Here is an 8379-nt window from a genome sequence, read left to right as displayed (position 1 = left end):
GCATCTGTCCTGTGAGAGCCCCAGATATGGCATCTGCCCTGTGATAACCCCAGATATGGCATCTGCCATGTGATAGCCCCAGATATGGCATCTGTCCTGTGAGACCCCCAGATATGGCATCTGTCCTGTGAGAGCCCCAGATATGGTATCTGTCCTGTGAGAGCCCCAGATATGGCATCTGTACTGTGGGTCCCCAGATATGGCATCTTTCCTGTGAGAACCCCAGATATGGTATCTGCCCTGTGAGACCCCCAGATATGGCATCTGTCCTGTGAGAGCCCCAGATATGGCATCTGTCCTGTGAGAGCTCCAGATATGGCATCTGTCCTGTGAGAGCCCCAGATATGGTATCTGCCCTGTGAGAGCCCCAGATATGGCATCTGCCCTGTGAGAGCCCCAGATATGGCATCTGTCCTGTGAGAGCCCCAGGATATGGTATCTGCCCTGTGAGAGCCCCAGATATGGCATCTGTCCTGTGAGAGCCCCAGATATGGCATCTGCCCTGTGATAGCCCCAGATATGGCATCTGCCCTGTGATAGCCCCAGATATGGCATCTGTCCTGTGAGACCCCCAGATATGGCATCTGTCCTGTGAGAGCCCCAGATATGGTATCTGTCCTGTGAGAGCCCCAGATATGGCATCTGTACTGTGGGTCCCCCAGATATGGCATCTGTCCTGTGAGAACCCCAGATATGGTATCTGCCCTGTGAGACCCCCAGATATGGCATCTGTCCTGTGAGAGCCCCATATATGGCATCTGTCCTGTGAGACCCCCAGATATGGCATCTGTCCTGTGAGAACCCCAGATATGGCATCTGTACTGTGGGTCCCCCAGATATGACATCTGTCTTGTGAGAGCCCCAGATATGGCATCTGTCCTGTGAGACCCCCATATATGGCATCTGTCCTGTGAGACCCCCAGATATGGCATCTGTCCTGTGAGAACCCCAAATATGGCATCTGTCCTGTGAGACCCCCATATATGGCATCTGTCCTGTGAGACCCCCAGATATGGCATCTGTACTGTGGGTCCCCCATATATGGCATCTGTCCTGTGAGACCCCCAGATATGGCATCTGTCCTGTGAGAACCCCAGATATGGCATCTGTACTGTGAGACCCCCAGATATGGCATCTGTCCTGTGAGAGCCCCAGATATGGCATCTGTCTTGTGAGAGCCCCAGATATGGCATCTGTCCTGTGAGAGCCCCAGATATGGCATCTGTCTTGTGAGAGCCCCAGATATGGCATCTGTCCTGTGAGAGCCCCAGATATGGCATCTGTCCTGTGAGAGCCCCAGATATGGCATCTGTCTTGTGAGAGCCCCAGATATGGCATCTGTCCTGTGAGACCCCCAGATATGGCATCTGTCCTGTGAGACCCCAATATATGGCATCTGATTGAGGCACCCCCAGATATAGCATCTGCCCTGTGAGACCCCAAGATATGGCATCTGTATTGAGGAACCCCCAGATATGGCTTCGGTCCTGTGAGACCCTTAGGTATGGCATCTGTCCTGTGAGACCCCCAGGTATGGCATCTGTACTGTGGGACCCCCAAATGTGACATCTGTCATGTGAGACCCCATTTTTTACATCTGTACTGAGACCCCAAGATATGGCATCTGTATTGAGGCACCCCCAGATATAGCATCTGTCCTGTGAGACCCCAAGATATGGCATCTGTATTGAGGAACCCCCAGATATGGCATCAGTCCTGTGAGAACCCCAGATATGGCATCTGTCCTGTGAGACCCCCAGGTATGGCATCTGTCCTGTGAGACCCCCAGGTATGGCATCTGTACTGTGGGACCCCAAGGTATAGCATCTGTACTGGGGGACCCCCAACTGTGACATCTGCCCTGTGAGACCCCCATATATGACATCTGTACTGAGACCCCAATATATGACATCTGTACTGAGGGACCCCCAGATATGGCATCTGTCCTGTGAGACCCCCAGATATGGCATCTGTCCTGTGAGACCCCCAGATATGGCATCTGTCCTGTGAGACCCCCAGATATGGCATCTGTCCTGTGAGACCCCAAGATATGGCATCTGTATTGAGGAACCCCCAGATATGGCATCTGTCCTGTGAGACCCCCAGATATGGCATCTGTCCTGTGAGACCCCAAGATATGGCATCTGTATTGAGGAACCCCCAGATATAGCATCTGTCCTGTGAGACCCCCAGGTATGGCATCTGTACTGTGGGACCCCAAGGTATAGCATCTGTACTGGGGGACCCCCAAATGTGACATCTGCCCTGTGAGACCCCCATATATGACATCTGTACTGATACCCCAATATATGGCATCTGTACTGAGGGACCCCCAGATATGGCATCTGTCCTGTGAGACCCCCAGATATGGCATCTGTCCTGTGAGACCCCCAGATATGGCATCTGTCCTGTGAGACCCCCAGATATGGCATCTGTCCTGTGAGACCCCCAGATGTGGCATCTGTCCTGTGAGACCCCCAGATATAACATCTGTCCTGTGAGACCCCCAGATGTGGCATCTGTCCTGTGAGACCCCCAGATGTGGCATCTGTCCTGTGAGACCCCCAGATGTGGCATCTGTACAGATTCTTGAGACTCTTGGGAAATGTCCCCCATAGTAATGACCCCTCCATAACTGACAGTATATAACGGTAACAGCCCCCTACAAAAACACACATCTGTACTGACGGACCCTCTCCCCTTGGACCCCCAGACACAGAGATAACATGGACCCCCAGACACAGATCTGTACATCCGTGTGGTACGAGAGATGACACATACAGGAATAATCAGTGACAGAGGTGACATCAGTAGCAGCCCCCCTACAAATGCTGCCCCCCAGGACCGCTCACACCCCAATAACAAGCACAGGAGTCAGGGATTTCCCTGCTGTCCCCCCTGCTCACAATGCTCCTTCTCATCCCCCCCTGTAGACAATCTGCATTCTTCCTCTCTCCCTGCTCCCCCCTCCTCCTCCTCCTCCTCCTCCTCCTCAACAAAATGGTTTTTCTCCTGGCAGAAGCAAGGAGCGGAGGCTGCTGATGGCGCTGCTGCTGTCCCTGCTCCTCTTCCTCCAGGATCACAGCGACGTTCCTGCTGCCTGGGGATGAGCTGACGGCCACCGATCCATGAGATTCCCACCCTCCCTGCATCTTCCCGGGATCTGTCCTGTCCTCCATCTCTCCATCCTCCTGGATCTGTACCTGCTGTACGAGGTGAGGTGTAATGATATTATTCCCACCAGACCCCCCACCCACCCCCCGCTTCATCTGCTAAATCCTGTCCATCGGCAAATCCACCCCAAATACGTCCAATTTCCTCCGAATAACGGCCACTTCTGACCTAGATTCGCAGGAATAAATAAATGAGAGCCGTGCTTGGCACACAAGGGGCTTATGCTGATGGCTGGGAGTGGAATGTGGGGTTCAGGGGGTGCTGTGAGGCAATGCACGGGGGTTATGGGGGTCCACCGAGGCTGCCAGCTTGCCCTGTTCCCTACTTAACCCTTTGTGTTATTTTCTCTCGCCTCGTCCTGGTGCTGTATAAGTAACTTAATAATAATGTGGGTGATAGTGAGCCCGACATAGGGGGGTGATCTGCTGCAGCGTGGGGACTGGCAGGGGCAACAAGGCAATGGGAGGGAAAAATGTCAGGACTGAGGTCTCATTCATGCAATTATCCTTTACACAGAGGGAGGGGGCTGGTGTCCCCAGTATGCCCCCCCCCCCCTCCACCTTCACCCCACGTCAAGCCTGACTCCTAACCCACACACTTGGCTTACACGTTGGGGCTGGACAGCTCCCTGGCACAGGTTCTTCCATCTCTGTGCCTGCAGGTAAAATAAAAATACATAGGGTCCCCAGAGAGCTAGTCGGAGCTGCATCTGCACCAGCTGAGAGGGGGCAGTGAGAGCGAGGGGGGGGGGGGGGGAATCGTGCCTGGTGAGATGGGGGGGGGGGGACTGAGGGATGCTTGGCGAGATGGAGGTAGGAGATGAGATGTTTGGTGAGAAAGTACTGGGGCTGGGGGGATAGATGGTCGGGGAGATGGAATAGGTCATGGGAGAGTAGAATTGGTAACGGGTGGGGGGGCTGGAGAACGACAGATGATGACAGAGGAGGAGGCTGGGGGCTATAGAGGGGTAGATGGGCTGAGAGCGGACGATGGATGGTGGGAAAAAAAAAGGATGGAGATGTGGAGATTGGATAGGAAGGAGACAGGGGAAGATGGTGAGGACCGGGGAGGGAGGGAGGATGGTGAGAGAGAGAGAGAGAAGGGGGCGACGGGAGCGAGGATGCTGCAGCCCTTATACAATTAATTGTAATTGAATTATATAATGCAGATTTTAGGATATCCTATAGAGGTGTCCCCGGTTCTTTGCACATCACTGTGTAATCCACCGCCTCTCTGTGGGGTCCTCACGGGAGACCCCCACTCGCCTCATGGTACCCCAGGGCTGGGATCAGCATTGTAATGAGGTTTGTTTGTATTATCATCACCAGTGTGTGCCCGGTGTGTGTATACGTGTGTGTGTGTGTGTGCAGCACACACGTCACACACACACAGGCTGCACATTGTGTCTCATGCATGTCAGCAGCACACAGGAGCCGGCTGGTGCCCGGGCACACGGCTTTGCCACACACATTGGCCGGGCACCGCTGGCGCTGTGGGGTTGGTGTGGGCCTGGGTGGAGCTCTGTGTGTGAGATGACGGGATGTCATACATGTTGCTGGATGGCAGATGCGGCCTGTCACATCCATTAATAGGGCACAGTGTTTATGTTGTTCCGGTTCCCCACGTCCAATACTCATCGCTGCGTCCCACGCGCGATTACTGGGCAGCGCCGCTCATCGCCGGGTTTGTCCTGGGCATTGAAAGCCGTAGCAATATTCTGGGTGATGCTGGCGGCACCTTCTCCCGATAGCGGATTGTACAGGTGTGTACGCAGTGCTGGAGCGTTATATGATAAGTGATATCGATCCTGCAGCGGTCGGGACCTGGGGTCCTATCTCATGTGCTCCCCCCCCCAGGTGTAGTCACCGCCTGTGTCCTGCTGGAGGGTCTATTGTTATTGTGTATGACATCCGCACCTCTCATGTACGTGGTATAGGCTGCGGGGCACCAGTCCCTGATACGGTGGGAATATGATCTTTGTGCTCCTCCAATAGAAGGCCTGGGACAGGCGTAGGCATACAGGAAGATCCGGGGGGGGGGGGGGGGGTGGGTGATGTGGATCGGACAAGTGTTGGGTACAAATACACATTTCCGTACTGCACGTATGCACAACACTGTGTAATGCTCCTATGCGTATGCCCATGCCACATCTTACACATGCTTAAGTTTAGAGAGTTGGTACTGTTTACTCCTGGCGCGCATACTACTGTATCCTCCTGGCGCACATGCTACTGTATCCATCTGGCGCACATGCTACTGTATCCATCTGGCAGATGCGCTACTGTATCCTCCTGGCGCACATGCTACTGTATCCTCCTGGTGCACATGCTACTGTATCCATCTGGCAGATGCGCTACTGTATCCTCCTGGCGCACATGCTACTGTATTTACCTGGCACATGCACTACTCTAACCTCCTGGCGCACACGCTACTGTATCCTCCTGACACACGCTACTGTATCCATCTGGCACATGCGCTACTGTATCCTCCTGGCGCACATGCTACTGTATCCTCCTGGTGCACATGCTACTGTATCCATCTGGCAGATGCGCTACTGTATCCTCCTGGCGCACATGCTACTGTATCCATCTGGCAGATGCGCTACTGTATCCTCCTGGCGCACATGCTACTGTATCCATCTGGCGCACATGCTACTGTATCCATCTGGCAGATGCGCTACTGTATCCTCCTGGCGCACACGCTACTGTATCCTCCTGACACACGCTACTGTATCCATCTGGCACATGCGCTACTGTATCCTCCTGGCGCACATGCTACTGTATCCTCCTGGTGCACATGCTACTGTATCCATCTGGCAGATGCGCTACTGTATCCTCCTGGCGCACATGCTACTGTATCCATCTGGCAGATGCGCTACTGTATCCTCCTGGCGCACATGCTACTGTATCCATCTGGCGCACATGCTACTGTATCCATCTGGCAGATGCGCTACTGTATCCTCCTGGCGCACACGCTACTGTATCCTCCTGGTGCACATGCTACTGTATCCATCTGGCAGATGCGCTACTGTATCCTCCTGGCGCACATGCTACTGTATCCATCTGGCAGATGCGCTACTGTATCCTCCTGGTGCACATGCTACTGCATCCATCTGGCACATGCACTACTGTATCCTCCTGGCGCACATGCTACTGTATCCATCTAGCACATGCGCTACTGTATCCTCCTGGCGCGCATACTACTGTATCCTCCTGGTGCACATGCTACTGCATCCATCTGGCACATGCACTACTGTATCCTCCTGGCACACATGCTACTGTATCCTCCTGGCGCGCATACTACTATATCCTCCTGGCGCACATGCTACTGTATCCATCTGGCACATGCGCTACTGTATCCTCCTGGCACACATGCTACTGTATCCTCCTGGTGCACATGCTACTGTATCCACCTGGCACATGCGCTACTGTATCCTCCTGGCGCAAATGCTACTGTATCCTCCTGGTGCACATGGTATTGTATCCTCATGGCGCACATGTTACTGTTTTCATCTGGTGCATACGCTACTGTATTCTCCTGACACACGCTACTGTATTCTCCTGACACATACGCTACTGTTCTCTTCTGGTGCACATGCTACTGTATCCATCTGGCAGATGCACTACTGTATCCTCCTGGCGCACATGCTACTGTATCCATCTGGCACATGCGCTACTGTATCCTCCTGGCACGCATACTACTGTATCTTCCTGGTGCACATGCTACTGTATCCATCTGGCACATACGCTACTGTATCCTCCTGGCGCACACGCTACTGTATCCACCTGGCACATGCACTACTGTAACCTCCTGGCGCACACGCTACTGTATCCTCCTGGTGCACATGGTATTGTATCCTCATGGCGCACACTTTTCTTATTCTGTTCTGGTGCACACGCTACTGTATTCTCCTGACACACACTACTGTATACACCTGGCACATACGCTACTGTATCCGCCTGGTGCACACGCTACTGTATCCTCCTGGTGCACATGGTATTGTATCCTCATGGCGCACACATTACTGTATCCTCCTGGTGCGCATGGTACTATATCCTGGCGCATGTGCAACTGTATCCACCTGACATATACGTTACTGTTCTCTACTGGTGCACACGCTACTGTATTCTCCAGGCGCACGCACTACTATTTTCATGCACTACCGTATCCTCCTGGCACACACGCTACTGTATCCTACTGGCGCACACTATACTGTATCCTACTGGCGCACACGCTGCGGTATCCTCCTGGTGCACACGTTACTGTATCTTCCTGGCGCACACGCTACTGTATCTTCCTGGCGCACACGTTACTGTATCTTCCTGGCGCACACGCTGTATCTTCCTGGCACACATGCTACCGTATCCTCCTGGTGCACGCATTACTGTATCCTCAATGCACACGCATTACTGTATTCCTCCTGATGCACACGCTCTTGTTCTTTTCTGATGCACATGCGACGGTATCCTCCTGGTCCACACGCTACTGTATCCTCCGGGCGCACGCACTACTCATCCCACTGGCACACACACTACTGTTTCCTCCTGGCGCATGCACTACTGTCTCCTTCTGGCGCACACACTACTCCATCATCCTGGTGCACGTACTACTGCATCCTCCTGGCGCACGCAATACTGTTTCATCCTGGCGCACGCACTACTGTATCCTCCTGGCGCGCAAACGACTGTATCCTCCTGGTACACACACTACTGTTTCCTCCTGGCGCATGCACTACTGTATCCTCCTGGCGTACACACTACTTTTTCATCCTGGTGCACACAAAACTGTTTCCTCCTGGCGCACGCACTACTGTTTCTTCTGGTGCACGCACTACTGTTTCATCCTGGCGCACGCACTACTGTCTCCTTCTGGCGCACACACTACTCCATCATCCTGGTGCACGTACTACTGCATCCTCCTGGCGCACGCAATACTGTTTCATCCTGGCGCACGCACTACTGTATCCTCCTGGCGCGCAAACGACTGTATCCTCCTGGTACACACACTACTGTTTCCTCCTGGAGCACGCACTACTGTTTCATCCTGTGCACACAATACTGTTTCCTCCAGGCGCATGTACTACTGTTTCCTCCTGACACACACACTACCGTATCCTCCTGGCGCACGCACTACTGTATCCTCCTGGCTCATGCACTACTGTATCCTCCTGGTACACACTATTGTTTCCTCCTGGCGCACGCACTA

The 8379-nt window shown here is 53.6% G+C and overlaps 1 protein-coding gene across 3 annotated transcripts in view; it reads left to right on the top strand.

Annotated features, from left to right (window-relative positions):
- The first annotated feature begins 2836 nt into the window (after window positions 1–2836).
- NLGN2 (neuroligin 2) overlaps window positions 2837–8379 on the top strand; it is a 157159-nt gene continuing 151616 nt past the window's right edge. Inside the window, exon 1 of one of the 3 annotated variants that reach the window (XM_083185862.1) lies at window positions 2837–3215. The gene's annotated coding sequence lies outside the window, so the exon portion shown is untranslated. Of the gene's footprint in view, window positions 3216–3788; window positions 3836–8379 lie in introns of those variants that run through there. The other 2 variants (XM_083185860.1, XM_083185861.1) reach the window with 2 other exon arrangements.

Source organism: Crinia signifera, chromosome 4, assembly GCF_055691185.1.
Source record: "Crinia signifera chromosome 4, ASM5569118v1, whole genome shotgun sequence".
NCBI lineage: Eukaryota > Metazoa > Chordata > Amphibia > Anura > Myobatrachidae > Crinia > Crinia signifera.
Note: the sequence above shows the minus strand (reverse complement) of the source record. Positions and strands in the feature narration are given on the sequence as shown.